The 17593-nt window shown below is 43.9% G+C and overlaps 2 pseudogenes; both read left to right on the plus strand.

Annotated features, from left to right (window-relative positions):
• The first annotated feature begins 13069 nt into the window (after positions 1 to 13069).
• LOC126522359 (THAP domain-containing protein 2-like) lies at positions 13070 to 13488 on the plus strand (annotated as a pseudogene).
• Positions 13489 to 14186: 698 nt separating this feature from the next.
• LOC140219065 (uncharacterized) lies at positions 14187 to 14931 on the plus strand (annotated as a pseudogene).
• The last annotated feature ends 2662 nt before the right edge of the window (positions 14932 to 17593 follow it).

Raw genomic sequence — 17593 nt, forward strand, 5'->3', positions numbered from 1 at the left:
CTCCCTTTCTGTACACATAGTGCAGCTGAAGTATCCAGAGTAGGTTTTTACACCGAGCACGAACGCACGTGCGGGGGTATCGCAAATAAATGCCTTGACCTCTACACTAAATATCTTACCCTTTAAATGTAGCCCATCGTGCAAAAGATGGTACAATTCATTGACAAAAGGTGAAAGAAATACATCTGCACATTCTGGCTTAGCATCGCCGTGGTAGCAGCCTATAATAAACACGCCACTGTTTGGTATATTTTCTGCTTTGCCTAAAATAAGCCATAACTGGCTTGTGGAGCTCTTTCTTAAAAGCAGACCATCGACAAAAAGCATAAGCTTAACACATGATGGAATAGCTGAAATAATATTGGGCAGACAACAGCAGATTGTTCAAACAAGTTCTTATCCCTATGCGAACATATTTTCCAAGAGGTACGGTCAATGTCAAGCGTTCTGGGTGTAGACAGGAGTGTTCTTGCATCAGAAGGCAAATCTACAAAACCACTGCAGCAATTAGGTGTCTTCAACTAATTCAAAAGTTGGGTCAAAGCTGCATTTGTCACATTGTTTTGACGTGCCCAACGAGCCAAAAAATGTTTTATGTTTTCACCATTGTCATTCTGCTAGTTATCTACACGAATTAGATCACTACAACCAAATTCACCATATGTTATGGATGGTGAAGGGACGTGCACTGTGCTGATATTTTCACGACTGTCATCATTGCGCTGGTTATCTACACAGACTAAATCCCTATAACCAACTCCATCACCAAATGTTTCGGATGGTGAAGAGACATGCGCCAAGCTGGGCGATGAACAGTCAGAACCACTGTTGCGATTCATTGTGAATAGCTGGCAATACATGAGCTGGATGCAGTACATTCAGAGAGCTAATATGACTTACTTCTGTAGTTGACCACTTTGGGTATCCTGGCTGTAGGTCACTAGACACAAAGCCCGATGTCTCCGGAGTGCACGTCTGCTGACCTGTCTCCCCACAAGACAGAAGGCTCACAACCTCAAGCTGCTCCTTATCAGCTAGTTCTCTGACACGCCGACGTTTCTGCCAGCGTGAAAGTTCATGAAAATCTTTTTTCTCCGGCAACTCATATTCCAAATGTCGAACACGTACGATCACTTGGCCGAGTTGCTGTCACGCTCCAGGCTAGTTCCAAAGGAAGGTGTCCTGGAAGAAAAAAATACGATATACAAGAGTATTTTATACAATTCTCACAGCAATTTCGTTTTGTTTGCATGCCGGTTTGCTTTCTTTCTTGCTTTACAAATGGCATATAAGTGTCGATGCAATTAGTCAGAGTCGTGGATATATATTCACTTGCTGTTCCTAGACCCTCGACTAACATGACGTGGCTGATACATGACATATATGGCAAAATAATGACAGTGAACGGTATAGTTTGTGTCTGCATAATCACAGCACCAGCTTAATTGTCCAGCAGTCGTCGACCACGCAGTAACTCGCAGTAACTCGCAGTAACTCGCAGTAAAACAACGCAGTAACTCAGTGAAAAGCGGTTCCAGATGAATTCATTTCTAAACGAACAGCTGATGCTGACCGCATTGAATGATTCTGTATAAACCAAGAAAGTAATATGAACACGAAGAGCTTATTACGTTAATTGTGTCTGCACAAAATCGAACGCGCGCGAGAAAACCCGAAACTACGAGAGGCACAAATAATCAGTACGCTCAGCCGTTCCACATGTGCGGACGTGCGAAAGACTGCACATAAAGCACACATGTGCGTAAATTTCGGTTTACATTGCGTCGCGCACCCAGTGTAAACCAAAACGTGTACACATATGTGCGCGTTGTTTTACACAGCCGCACATGTACGGAAGGTCAGGCGAACTGGGCGTAGGCGGGTCCTCAATTGAGAGGAAGTTTGGCCGCTCCTGTCTAAATACATGGGAAAGGAGAAATCGTCTTCTTGCGCCAAATTTGTTTAGGTTTCTTTCATTTAAAGAGTACAATTAAAATCAGGCGACTGTTGGAAGCGGCTTTTTTTGTTTGGGCCCCTGATGTTTTTATAACATTTGCCAGAAATCGCAAATTTTCAGAAGACAATTTCAAACGATGAAATTACAGTTCTGTAACTTGTCAATGAAAAGCGATATCGCAGTTCTATTAATTGCATCTAATAGCACATGTAACACGGACGAAATTGATGTATTATACATGGTTCCCAATTACACCACTAACATGCGAGTAGCACTTTTTGCAAAACCTCTTAAACATTGGAACAATCCACGTAAGAAATATATCAATCTATAACATTTGTCCGCTTTGGATGTTCTGACGGATGCAATCTACAGAACGGCTACATCTGTTTTGGATGTAGCGGGGCAAATTTGTAAGCTTCTGGCTTCCATAATTTTTTACCACACAAATATATAAAAACCATTGTAAAAGCATTCAAGCCATAAATCAACAGTCCGCTTCAAACGGTCACTAGAATTTAACTTTCTCTCTCAAATGCAACAAATTTCATTAAAATCGACGCAGTGGTTGTCTCAGAAAAGCGTTTCTGCATTTTACATGTATTTGAATAGGCGGCATTGGAATTGGGCCTAAGCTAAAGCTTCAAAAGAGGTATATTTTAATCACTTACCCAACTGAAGCTGCGCTCCAACGCTGATGATTCGACGCACAGCATGCAACATGCAACACAGTTTCACTCTCGGAGGAGCACGCACGGACGAAGACGCGCGCGCGAAGGCGACCCGACAGAAAGCGCGCGAGCCAGCGTTGGAAACGGCCAAGCCACAGTAGCGCACCCACCGTTGCATTTCCATCGGTGGTTATCATGCCACGCGAGATTTTTTTTTTTTGGAAGTTGGAAGTTTATTGTTTATTGAATACAGGAAGGTATATGGTAAATATTAGTACAGAAGGAGGTCCCAGAGTTTAAACTGCCGAGGGGACCTCCTGTGCTAAATACAAAAAAAAATAATCAAATACAGACAGGCAGTGGTGTTACAGATCACTGAAACAGTACTAGCAAAGATAAATTAAATAACTAGAATACATAACTTCATTAGAACATAATTATACAGAGAAGTACATAAAATGAATTAAGTACTAGACGGTTATGCATAATGTAAAGCGTAAAAAATAAAGTACAGTTCGTTGTCAGTAAAAGTTATTTATTACTAACAGGCTGTTGACCACAAGTGAATTTTCAATGCTTTATGAAATTATTGTTCTGGATGGATGCACTTGATGTTAACGGGCAATGAATTCCAAAACATTATTCCCGAAAAGAGCGCTGTCTGCTTGCCGTAATTTGTGCGTACTTTAGGTAATAACATATTATTTTGTTCCGAGAATCTTGTAATGTTATGGTTCAGTAGTTGGGGGCCCGAAATATCTGTAATGACGGCACCTTGATTTCGGATGCGGTAAATTATAAGACCAGGTTTTAGCTGTAATGAGTAAGTGAGGGGAAGGACTTGTAGATGTTGGTAAAGTGGGGGAGCAGATGCCAGATGAGAACTAAATGTAATCAGGTGTACTGCTTGGTTTTGTAAGTGATGAAGGCATGACATGTGTGTTTCATATGTGTTTCCCCATGATGTGAGACAATATATCAGGTGACTATGTATGAATGCGTAATGCAGTGACCGTAAGATGTGTTGCTGAAAGTAATGTCGAGATTTGATTAATACACGTAAACCAAAACCATTTTTTAACAATGGATATGGTATGTTTGTTAAATTTTAGATGAGAGTCAAGAGCAACACCAAGAAATGTGGTCGTATCAGATGGATAAATTACGTGGTTATCTAGCACAGACAGGCAGTGGTGTTACAGATTGTTACAGATTAGTCTGTAAATTTTATTAAACGTATTTAATAAAATTACTATGGCAGAATAATTGCGTATTTTTAAACGAAATCGTGCGACTTAAATTTTAGTGCCATTCAGTGTACCAAACTATGGCACGGCTGAAAGCATTTGAGTTGGCGCGACAGATTTATATCGACGGATATCAGCACACGCTTGTGAAAACTTTGTACACGTCTTGTCGTTGTCTGCTCAGTTCTCGATGCAAAATCATCTCGTATTTTAACCTTGTATATGTAATTACTTATGGCATCTTGCAGCGTGCTGATATATGGCATAAATCATACTGATGGTGTCGATGAAATCGATGCAAGTATATCGCAAATAATATCTCCCGCATATTTTGCTTGTAGAACTTCGAGATTAAGTTTAGTGATGTGTACATACCAATACGTCTCCGGTGAGTCTTACAGCTGACGTCTTCAAGGCGTTTAATAAACGCTGTACACAAGATGTCTAATTTAGAGCTCCACTTAGCACTAGCTGTGTCAAGCTAGGTCAAGCCGAGTCAAGAACGTTGTAGCCGGCTTTTGCTTCCTGTGGAGCAGCCAGTGGAGTAGCAGCTGACCGGTGTGCCTGAGGTTATTCGAGTACACATCACGATGGCAGACAGACGGGTACTAGCAATGTGTTCACCAATGGAAGTGCGTGCTCTTATCCGGTATGACTGGGCACCTGTTCCCTGCAGAACTGTTCCCTGCATTGAAAGCCGCACCCTCGAGACATCACTTCCAAAACAATGCTGAGGTGGAGCAGGCTGTGCGACAATTCCTTGCATCGCAGGGCACCGGGTTTTACCAGAGTGATTTCTTTAAACTGATTTCTCGCTATGACAAATGTTTTAATGTCGGTGGCGACTATGTGAAAAAATAGTGCAAGGTGTATAGTTCATGATGGCATGGTGTATTCTTTGGCAATAAAGTTTCCGTGCGAAAATAAATGAGACGAGACTTACTTTCGGAACGTCCCTCGTATAGTGTTCTACTGACATCCTATTCTGATGCATAGTGCTTTAATTTCTTAGACAAAAAGGTTTACTTCGTACTCAACTTCATGACAGCCGTGCGCGACCCATAAAGTCGATTTTCTGCGTTCTCTTGCGAAATTACATTTTTTTTTCAAGTCGCACTGAAAGTAAATGTACATAGCCGCCCTTGGAAATTTGGCAACACACACACATTCATACCTGCAATTCACAGAAATTTATGTACACGTTTTCACATTGTACGAATTCTGCCAGCAAATCCCTGTTTTAATATTGTGCCGTTCAACTTTCTTCGATACTAATACCACCTGAATTACTGCCAGGGCCGTTATCCAGCTGGCAATTAAAACTATAAACTTTAATTCACCTCTTCCGTTATGTGCCAGCTGGTCGTTCCGTTTGTTCCTAGTAAAAGGCAAATTGCAGTCACAACTACCGCTTCTTCGCACAAGGAAAATGAGAGAAGGTTTCAAGCCTTCTTCAGAGTCCAGTGTGTCTCCAAGCGGTAACATTTACTAGCTCAGCGTCGAGCTGCTTTCGAGTAAAACATACAAAGCTGAGAGAGAAAGAGAGAGAGGGAGAGAGAAATAACATGCTTATTTTATGAATCAAGCTTAGGAAACGCATCCCTATTCCAAAATGCCTTGAGATTGGGCCAATTCCTGGGCATTCGATCGTGACAAGGCGAAGCTGATGCTCAATATAAGAGCTGGCAATATTTCGGCCGAGTCCTATTAAAATATGCCTCGGGTAAAGCGAGGCGTGTACTAAAGTTAGCTCGTTAGCTACGTTTGGGTGAATGTCTCATTTTCCCTTCATTAATTACTTCTCTCCACCTTGCGGGTTTTCCGCAGAGCTGTTACATCAAACTTTTGCCTTTGCTTCTGAGTTGTTGATAAATTCGACTTCGCCTGCCATCTGTTCGTCGACTGGTTAGTTCGAATAGTAGAGCGGCTGCCCTGGAAAGGCGGTGGTCCCGTGTTCGAGTCCCGGACCAGGACGAATTTTTCTTCAACTGCAAAGCTTTTCTTTCGAGGTATGCGTATGGGTTTCCTTTGTAGCACTTAGCTACGTTTGGGTGGATGTCTCATTTTCCCTTCATTAATTACTTCTCTCGACCTTGCGAGTTTTCCGCAGAACTGTTACGTCAAACTGAGGCCAGTGTTGTGCTGGTGGCATGCGGCGGAAGTAACTTTGGAACCGGAAATACATCATCTACGCCATCTATAAGACACCTGCAGAACATCATTAAACGTCTTGGATATGTTCTTGGTTACATTTCATTCACGAAAAATTTGAGTCAGGCTATTTTTGGGCTGCGTTTTGAGACCATTTGGCTATTTTTGTTGGGTTCATGTGGTAACCCTTGCGTCGAGATCGCGGAGCAACAATCGAGATTTGCTGAGACGTTTGGTTCCCACTAGCTGTGCCAGTAGTTATTAGTTGGTGTGCGTTTGTTCGGCTCCCCTGCCGTGGCTCTACCTGCAGAGCGGGTACACTAAAACTAACCATTGTCGACGATTGGTTAACAAGACGTCGGGTGAAGATTCAACGAGCCAGGCGCCTTACAGGTACGACATTTCTTTTTTGAGGACCTGGCTGCTACGGTGGTAGGAAGCCGAGAACATCGTCACGAGCCTTATGCTCGTCCAAACGTAACAAGCCATATAAATGATGCTACGGGCCGTAATGAAAAGCCTGGGGCCTTGCAAGCGTCACAAAGCTTCATAAAGCCGGCAAGTTTGGTTCTCCACAACTCGGAATCAACTTCAGCGAATTCAGGAATAATGGCTGACGGTGAAGCTGAGAGCAAGAAACCTCGCCCAGAAGACAGCAAGTACGATGATGCAACATCGAATTATGAGCTAAGTGATGAAGAAGAGATGGGTGAAGATGCACCATTTACTTTGGTCACGTATAAGAAAAAGCGAGCCGAAGGCATTCCGGTTGTCTTTCGCCCAACAAGTGAAGGTGCTACTTTTTGGCAAGTAAATCCAAACCGAGTGTCTGCTGAAATAGTTTCCGCTGCCAAAGAAAAAGTAGTCTTTCAGGACGACCAGAGATGGAAGTTTCAGCGTCAGCGTTGCTTCCTTAGCATTGGCGAAACGCCTTTTGATGCTCTCAAGTGTAGGCGGCCTGGAAGTCAAGCCCTTCATCCCAGACATGCCTTCATCCCACGCGAAACGTTGGGAAAGTAAAACATGTGCCTCTGCAGTATACAGACGAACAGCTCCTAGACTTCTTGAAAGACGCAGGAGTTATATCCACACGCAGACAGATAAGGTATTCCCGCCAAGGAGATGGAGCAGTTAGGTCACATCCACTTCACACTGTAATTCTGACTTTCAGAGACGATCGCCCTATTCCAGGAAGAATTTACTTGAGTTTCAGCAGTCACCCTGTCGAGGAATACCTAGGACCAGCACTTCGCTGCTATAATTGCCAGAGATTTGGGCACATGGCGAAAACCTGCCGCAGCACACGTCGATGCAAAATCTGCTCAGAAGATTATGACCACAAGGAGTGCAAGTCACTTGTTCAAGCTAAATGTGCAAACTGTGGGGGGGAACCATGCCGCCTCCTTCTCAGGCTGCCCTCAGGAAAAAGCAGCGGCACAAATGCGTCGACATGAACTAATCCATGGAAGACAACCGCGACCCAATGAAAGCACACCAAACCTTGAGATTGTTCATCCAGTGCCTGATCACCCACCTCAGCGGGCACCAGAACCACCACAGCCAAGATCACGAACAAGCTATCCCTCCTCTAGAGAACAACCAGCAGTGCAACCAAGAGGATCACAGTCAAGCGCCCAGTCTTATGCATCAGTGCTACGGAAACCCAGACGACAACAGGCAGAAAGGAATACACAAGAAAGCTCCAGTACTCGCACACATTTCTCTCAGCGACCTTACACATCTACTGCAGAAATAACACCAGCTAATAGGGAACATACCACAGCATCGGTGACACAACTGATTTTGCCAATGGTTTTCGCAGCTCTTAGAAATCGCAATGGTTTTCGCAGCTTTAGAAATCGCGAGATTAGGGCCGGATAAATGTGTTAGTGAGGCTTCCATACATTGGTACCGCAAGGAGTTGTCGTTTCTGGGCTTGGCTACATAATAGCGGCATTGGTCTTTGCGGTTTGTGCGCATGCGTTCTGTTGTTGGTAGGAAAGTGGCGTTGGAGCATTAAACCAGTTGTTAGTCTGCGCCTGTGTCATGTGGTTCTTTCTCTGTCTTGTCCTTTTTGCGCAGTTTTTCGTTGTTCCCATAATGTCATACCAACTAGCCCCTCACCGTACGCTTCTAGTCTTAAGGCAATCCTATCTGCTCTTCCGGGAGCAAACAACCTACCAGAAGTGAAAGCCTTGTTGCCTCTAGAAGCACTATTGCGTCAACAATCTGGGCCGAAACTGCGGCAGGCAGTACATGAATAACCGCTACAAAAATGTCTCCATATTTCAGTGGAATGCCAAGTCTTCGAAGAAAGTGTGCTGACTTTCGTAAACTGCTTGTGCAATACAACTTCCCAATACTTTGCATTCAAGAGGCGGGAATCAATGACGACTTTCGTCTCTCAAATTATGTGATATACAAGACTTCTCGTGAAGGTGCTGTTAGCAGAGTGCTCCTGTGCGTCAGAAAGGACTTACCATCTTATCAAATTCAGTCCAGTGATTCAGACTTCCCGGAATTCATCGCATGTAAAGTACCCTTTGGGAAGCTTCTATAACAGTGATCAATCTATATCTACAACCTTCAAACCGGATTTCAGTAGAAGCGCTAGTGGATAGCTTCAAAATAGCTCATTCTAATGTATTTATATGTGGCGACTTCAATGCACACAACATCATCTGAAGCAGTGATCATTGTGATGCACGGGGTAACGTTATTGAGTACGCCATAGATAAATGCGACTTAACTGTTTTAAACGATGGGTCGCCAACACTCCTTCGTGGACATAATTACTCAAGCTGCATAGATGTTACCCTGTGTTCACATGATCTAGTGAATGGTGTGAGATGGCCAACAAATATGGAAACGCGCGAAAGTGATTATTTTCCCATCCTTGTTAACCACCCTAGTATGCACTATGATATCAGGCGTTACAGCAGACTAACCAACTGGCAAGCTTTTCGGTACCGCCTAACGGATCAAGTTAATGAACATGCAACAGTGGAAAGATTTACAGAATTTTTGCAGGATAATATGAACATATGCACAAAGAAGGTAACAATTCCAAAAGATTATGCTGCAGATGACGGAGAATATGAACACCTAAGAGCCATCCGACGCCGATCCGAAAGAGCTTACCGACGGAGCGGAAGTTTAGAAGCATACAGAAACGCTCAGAAAATACACAATGTAATGCACAAACGAATGGAAAACTTAGGCAAACGGCGCTAGCGCGATTTCTGCGGCACGCTGTCTCCTCACACGGCTGTCCCACGAATTTTTCTAGTAATTGGTTCTTTAAGCGGACCTGTAACACAGAGCTTCCCATTTCGTGCTCTTGCTGTAGCCCGGGACACGTGTGAAATAATAGTTGCAGAGGAATTTTCTGAGCTTATTTCCAGACCTGCTTTCTCATGGCAATATGCAGAATTTAATATTTCAGTAGTGTTGCCTAAGCGAAAAATTACTGCTTGCTACTGCGCCCAACATCCTCAATTATATCATACTTTCACATTAAGCGAGCTTCAATGTGCAATTGCATCATGTCGCCAAAAGTGTGCTGCTGGGCCGGACGGCATTGCGTACAATATGCTAAGAAACCTCGGACCGACAAGTACAAATGCTCTCTTAGACATCTATAATAACTTATGGATAGAGGAAACTGTACCCGACTCTTGGAAAGTCGCTCGAATCATACCATCTTTAAAACCTGGTAAGACGCCCTTGTGCCTTGAATCCTTCCGCCCTGTTAGTTTGACAAGTTGTTTATACAAAGTAATGGAGAAAATTATTGACGCGCGACTTCAATGGTGGTGTAATGAAACGAATGTGTTGTCCAACTACTTAGTAGGTTTAACAAAACATACATGCCCAATGTATGCAATATTAGCTATAGTAACCTGTGTGGAGCACGAGCGTGCACGTGGAAACATGACTATAGCAGTATTCCTAGACATCAAGAGGGCATTTGACACTGTTAGTCACGTTCATGTTCTGTTAAGCATGTTGGAACTTGGTCTGTCGGCAGGCCCGTGCGATGGATTTCTGAATTTCTATCAGGTCGCAAAATATTTGTTCAGACGGGTGAAGGAAAGAGTGCTGAACATGTTGTCAAACAGGGAGTACCACACGGAAGCGTACTCAGCCCCTTTTAATTGTGTCATGGCTGATTTAACAAAGAGGCTGCCATCACAGTTAAAGTTTTCACTGTATGCAGATGATGTGTGTATTTGGACATCTGGGTCTAGTGCTCAACTACTTCAGATGGCATTGTAAGACGGCATAAATATCATCAACCAATTTTTGAGAGAGAGAGAGAGCAAGGAATGGTACTATCACACGCAAAGACAGCTGTATTGCCCTTCACTCGGAGGCAGTTAAAAAAGTTCACTCTTAATCTTGAAGGACACCCTCTAATGATTATCACACAGCATCGATTTCTTGGCATAATACTTGATAGGCAGCTATCCTGGGCACCCCCCATAAAAAAACTCGAAAACGAGGTTAATGCTATAGTAACTGTACTTCGCAGAGTTGCAGGCACATCATGGGGCGGATCAGTATCGTCCGTGCTGACTGTTTACAATGCCTTATTACGACAAAAAATTGCGTATTCCGCGCCCATCTTACACGGACTTTACCACACGCCAGAAGAGCGACTTCAAAGACTTTTAGCTAGAGGACTACGCCTATGTCTAGGAGTTCCACGAGCGACTTCTAGTTCTCTTGTAATAGCTGAGGCTCGCCAATCACCATTTCCAGTTATGCGAACTACAGAAACATGCCAGCATTATTTCCATCTTCAAACCCAGCATAAAAACCACCCATTGGCTCTAGACATAATGAAACGAGATAGAAGTTATGTTCTTATCTAAATTCAAGAATATCTTCACATATTGCCAAGAAATGAATTTTGGAACTCAGACATCGAATATCCTCCATGGCTGCTTACAATTCCAAAAATCGAATTGTCAGTGTATGGGATATTCAGAAAAAGAGACATGTTCATTCAAGTTGCTCAACAACTAGCACTATACCAGATATATATGCGGTGTTCAGGATACACACACGTTTATACAGACGGCTCCAGTACAGAAACCTCTTCAACTTTATCATTCATTATACCGCACCTCAACAAACAAGAATCATTTAAGCTATCTCGTGCGACTTCGTCCACAATGGCTGAACTGTTCGCAATACTATGTGCGATAAAATTTATATTGTCAGTAAGAGATGCGCAAAAATGGGTAATTTTCAGCGATTCACAGGCGGCTCTAACATCACTCTGCAGCACAAAGGGGAAAATATTCAGTGACAGTATAATATATGAAACACTTAAAAACCTCACAAAGGCAAACGAAGCGAAACATGCAATGGAATTCCAGTGGATACCACGGCATTGCAACATTCCTGGCAACACAGCAGCCGATGAAGCAGCACGACAAGCGCACCTCAAAGATGATACGGCTCCGCTCCCAATACCAAAGAATGGATTACGCTGCATTATAAGGACGTCTTTCAAAATGTCTAGAAACACTTGGTTTGACCAGAATTCTAAGAGCTCGGACTTATACCATATTGATCCATTTATTGAATTCAAATTTTCATTGTCATTAGATAGAACTATGGAAACCCTTATTGATCGATTAAGGCTAAGCACACACAAACCATTTCTTACACAGAATTGGTCGAGCGGAAACCCCCGAATGTGATTGTGGATTTGTAGACGAAGATATATATCCCCTCCTCCTAGATAGCCCACATCACGACACACCAACATGTCGACTTAATTCAGCGCTAATTAAATTAGACCGCAGACCTTTCAGTTTAAGGAAACTTTTGGGCCCTTGGCCAACAACGGCCTTGCAGAAGAGCGCTTTAAAAGCTCTAAAGACTTTTCTTGAAGACAGTGGCATTGTTGGACGTTCTTAGCGCTTTCATTGTTCACTTCATTTCAACCTGTATATATGCATCTTTTTGTGAATAATGTTATGTTGACTGTTCTGTTGTGACTGTATGTCATAATGCATTTACACGATGTATGTACCACCCGCTGACTAGACAATATGTTATTAGGCGACAGTATCGTTTGTACTTTTGAGACTTTCATCTACATAAGTGTGGAGACATTTACCTTGTATATTTTACGTACCATGTGTTCCTTACGTCATAGTCTTCCCGTGGAAACGTTGCGTGATAAGTCCTGGTGTTTGTGTGAAAAGATTATTTGATATGTAATTTTGAACCCTGTATGATGTATGACGGAACCACCCAAGAGATAAGGAGTAGCCGGCGCTTTAAATTGTGCGCCAACCATCCCCTTATATCATATTAATAAAAAAAATCTGTGATCTCCGACGCGCGATTCCGTGTTGTGCCACAAGGTTGTCTTCAATCGTGTTGCGGCATGCTCCCTTTTATGATATTCCTTCCTCTATGGCGCATACCGTTCGTGACTTGGAAATACCGGGCTCGCAGCGTTAAAGAAAGGAAATGCGAGCAAGACAGATGACGATTCCCGTTTCGGGACAAGCTGGGCCCAAAGGGTGCCAACTTTTTTTTAAAGTGTGTGGTCACTCTGTTAAGAAAGAAAAATTAGGTAGTTTCTGGTGTACCTTTGTTGGACTTTCGAGCGTGCAGCCAAAAGTGTCCGCTTTCAAAAGTGGGCCGTCGAATTTCATACTTTGCCACCTCCCCCCACTTTTGACACCGGAAGAGGGGGGAGAGGGGGCAAGGGGGATACGCCTATGTCTATGAAGGTCGAAAACAGTTGCGTATCGTACCTGTACCAGTGTAGCAATGCATCGAACGAGTTCTCGCATCTTTCGGCTGCCCGCTGCGCACCCACCCCTCCCTTTTTTAAACCTCCGTCTCGCTTGAAAGGCTTTGTCTTTAAGAAAGAAAAGTCTGGTGCGACTCGCTAGGCAGGCCGGACGTTGGCACGCACAGCCCAGCGATTCCTGCGGTGTCGTCGCTGAAATCCTTGAGACAGGTCAAAATAAAGTAAAACCCCATAATTTAATGTTTTTTTTTTTTTGAATCCGGTTCTCCTCGGCATTCGGTAACATGCCTGTGCATTGCTGCGTGCCGCTTTGCAACCAGCGAGGAGTTCTGGACGACAACAGCTCGAAGGCAAGTATGCGTGTGTATACATTTCGTTTATTATTTGTTGCGTCGTATGCGCGCGCCTTATGTCGCTCTTATCGTCTTACAGGTGTCGTTCTTCTGTTTTCCGAAGGATCCGCATCTGAAGAAGAAATAGATTGTAGCCATTAAGCGCGATGAAGGAAAGCTTTTTCTCGTGACGAAGCACACAAAGGTGTGCTCGAATCACTTCACCGCCGACAGCTACTTGCCGAATGTAGTCGGCGATCGGCGTTACCTCCGGGTTGACGCCGTGCCGAGCGTGTTTGCCTTTGGAAAACCCACGCCACCAGCAAGAACAAAGCCAAAAAAATGACAACAGTGTGTCGCGAAAATAAAACTGCTTTCCGCCGTCGGCCAGGCTAGCAGCTCCAGGTTGGCGTCACAACCACCGCTTTCTCCTAGTAGTGATGTCGCCACGTCGCGGGATTCTTCAACAGCTGTTGACACTATGGACGCCACAGAGTGTGAAGCAAGTGTTTCAAAGCCGGCCAGTGCGACCCACGTCCGATACCACGAAGTGTGTGATTGTGGACGTGCAGTTAGAGTGTTGGAGCTCTAGAAGCAGCTTTCTGTGCTCCAAATGCGCATACACCAATTGGAAAGCGACCTGGAAAATAGGACCGAAGAGGTGAAGTCTGCGAAAGCAAATGCAGAGCGAGTGCCTGAGCTCGAGACGCAGCTCTCTCTACTTCAAGTGCGTATACAACAACTGGAGAGCGACTTGGAAATTAGAACGAAAGACGTGAAGTCAGCAAAAGATGTGCTTTATAAAGCTCAAAGAGAGTATGAAATACTCAATATGGAAAACAAAGAGCTTGATCGGCATAAAAGGCAATTTTCTATGAATGCTTCAAGGACAGCGCTGAGGATATTAGTTTCTACACTGGGCTTTCAAACTTTGAATCATTCATGTGCTTCTTCCGTTTGATAAACTCCGGTGAGTGTGTGGAAAATATAAAAATATGGTCTAGGAGCTATTCAAGTACATCAAGTAATGCAGGGAGGCCGCACATGCTGACAGCTAAGGACCAGCTTTTTCTTGTTCTCGTCAGGTTGCGCCTTGGGCTTTTCGAAAGGGACCCTGCCTACAGGTTCAGGGTGTCCATTGCGACAGTATCCGGAATATGTACCACATGGATCAGCTTTATTTATTTGCAGGTTGGCCAGATGGACCTTTGGCTGAGCAGAGACAAGGTTGACAAGGCTATGCCAGCCATTTTTAATGAGCGATACCCATCAACAAGAGTGATTACCGACGCGACAGAAGTGAGATGCGAAGTTCCAAGCTCTCTGGTCCTTCAGTCGGCGACCTACTCAACCTACAAGTCTACTAATACAATGAAGGGTTTGGTTGTCATTTCACCTGATGGAACGATCACGTTGTTGTCAAAATTATTTACAGGGTCGGTGTCAGACAAAGAGCTCGTTCAAAAAAAGCGGGTTTTTAAAACTCGAGTTTGAGTCTGGCGACTCAGTAATGGCCGACAAGGGCTTTAAGATACAGGACCTGCTCTGTGCAAAAGGGGTTGCGTTGAACATTCCCCCTTTCCTTCGGAGACAGCACCTTAATGAAGAAGTTAGACAAACAGAGGAAATTGCAAGTCTCAGAATACATGTCGAGCGGCGCATTCAACGTATTAAGGCATTTCATATTTTCGACAGCCCCATCCCACTGTCAATTGCACCGATCATTAATGAAATTTGGGCATTGTGTGCATTCTTAAGCAATCTTCAAAGTCCTTTAATTGCAACCTAGGATCTGCAGCAGCAACAATCTTGCTGCAGTGATGTGCAAGGTGTCATTTCAGTACTACATAGCCTTCGCACTGACTGCCAAGCTAGCATGGCCAAAGCAATGAGCACATGGCTTTGATACTTGTTTCAAGAAAAGGATACAAGGCATTGTCAATAGTATCACAACTTTATTAATAAATTCATAAATTCTCATTAATTTTGTAATCTCTTGAATTCAAGATTCATTGTTTGTACTGCATGTGTTTGCCAAGTACAGCAGAAGTGTGGAAAAATAAAAGCTGTCCAACCAATTCTTGCATTTCTGCCATTCACTTTCACTGAATCTAATTCTTTCAACAACTAGAAACTGTGGAGCATACGTGACAAAGTCAGCCCAAGTAAGCCCTGAAAGGGCCATCTGCCCGAGAACCTGGTTATAGTAATAGTGGGTGCGGTTTAGTCTGCACGTGCCGTAGCTGTCTTTCACAAGGCACGAGCCTTGAGTGCTTGGTATTTTCAAGTCTTTCATTGAATATGGGCGCTTGATTTCGACAATACCAAGAGGATTCTGTTCCTCTGGGTCCCACACCACACGATCAGGCGGTGCACCGAGCCATGGGCACGTGGGATCCACAATAACGTCGCAGTAGAAGGTCTGAACGTTGTGCCGGAAGGTTCGGAGGGTTGTTTTATATTTTTGAACAGCCATGGCTTCGCTTGAAACTCCGTACCTGAAACAGAAATGTCATAATGTAAGTTTTGCCTTTTACTTGCATTCTGTGATACAATCCACGTTAGGCAGTACATACGGTGTGTATACATATGCTAATATTGTAACAATGTTGAGGAGCACAGGTTAACAAAATGATATTTATTAAGGGCCAACCTGTACCTACGACTAAAAGCTTAATTGACAATATAGTGTGCAAAGCTACTCCCATTTCTAAGGTTTCTTGATCAATGTGTGACAACGGGTGCACATGTGTAATCTGTTGATAACATTGTACCTGTACATTCATTAGTGCCAATCACTTGTAGCCACCGTGATTCACTGGAAGCAAGATTATCCATAGCAAATGTAAACAAGGAAGTGCCTCACCTGTACACTTTCTCTTCTTGCTATAGTTTTCACTTTGTTGAGAACTATCTTGGTCAAGAAAATGTTTTTGGACCCGTACTTACCGGATGGCCTTTACTCTAGACAGATCTCGGTCTGTGGTGAGGTTCTGCAGGCCTTTGTCAAATTCTCACGTGTAACAGCAACACCAAAATTGGAAGCAGTCAAGCGGTTTTTGCGAGCAGCTTTCCATGTCGCACTTTGGCTCTGCTGGCGAGGTCTGTTCAAGCTGGCGAGCTTCATCAACAGACAGCATGAGAGCCTGCATATAAGGGTGCAGCACATGTTAGAGTTAGCACACAGAAATCGGACATAACCGAGTCAGCATAGTTTTGTAAACTAATAGAACTGTTCGGTTGCTAAGCAGAAGAAATAGTGTTATGAAAATGCTGAAGGATAGTTAGCACAAGTAATGTATATAGCGAGTAGCAAGAGCACACGTTGAAAAACACACGGGCACTACTTGGAAGTCGTGCACAATGTTATTGCGTTTTCTGACTTCATTCCATGCTACATGTATACTATGCATAGGCTCTACTGGCAAGAGGTCTGTTCAAGCCAATGAGCTTCAACACAGAGCACACAATAGCCTGCCTGTAAGGGTGCAGCACATGTTAGGGTTAACGCACAGAAAGCAGACATAACCACAGTCAACATACCTTTGTAAGTATTACGTTTGGTTGCCAAACAGAGCAAAAGCGTTATGAACGTCATGAAGTGGGTTAGTTAACACAAGTTATGCATCACGTAGCAAGAGTATGCTACATAGGTCGAAGACATAAAGAAGCGAAAGTTGTGCACAAGGTTCTCTTGTTTCCTGTGCTTTATTCCATGCTAAATGCCAGCATGCTACATGTATGTATGTGCTTGCCTCGATCGCAGCCTGCTGCATTGGTGGCAGGCCCACGCACGACACAACAGTGTTTAAGGGTTCTGAAAAAAATACTGGCTATCATGGGTGTCAATTCTGTAGTCACCCCAACCTGAATTTCTGGGCATAAATAGGTGGTAAAGTCATGTGGTACAAGTGGTTTCTGACTCCACAAAAGGCTGCCTTTGCATATGTCTCGCCAAACAAACTGTCTGCTTTCTTTAGTGTTGCAGACTGCCAGTGTTCCAGAAGTGGACTCGCAGTATATGCAGCCATCTCTCTTGCGAACTGCCTCGCAGCTTTCTCAACATCTTCTACGCTCCTCAGTCTTTTCCTGGCTTCATAAAGACGCGATTGGAGCAGGTAAGAAAGACTGTCTGGCCGTGCGGCTCTCCAGTCAATTTCGTCGAAGCTAGAAGCCGGTACTTTGTGCCCGCGGGGCCTCCTCCAGATTTGCGGCAGTTACGTACAGGGCATTTCCGGCGGAGCCTCTGCGTACACGTTATCAAGAAGCAGCACAAGGACTTTCAACAGTCCCATGACATGGTGACATGTGCCGTTCTCTCTAGCAGCGCACTCGCATGTACACTCTTTCACAAAAACATCGTGCGTCAGCAGGGCGGACACAGCATATGGTGTTGCAGTCTTTTTTTGGCTCCTGAAGCACTTTGCACGTACGTGCACGAGCGTGGAATC

The sequence above is a fragment of the Dermacentor andersoni genome, chromosome 6 (assembly GCF_023375885.2).
Source record: "Dermacentor andersoni chromosome 6, qqDerAnde1_hic_scaffold, whole genome shotgun sequence".
In the NCBI taxonomy this organism is placed as follows: Eukaryota; Metazoa; Arthropoda; class Arachnida; order Ixodida; family Ixodidae; genus Dermacentor; species Dermacentor andersoni.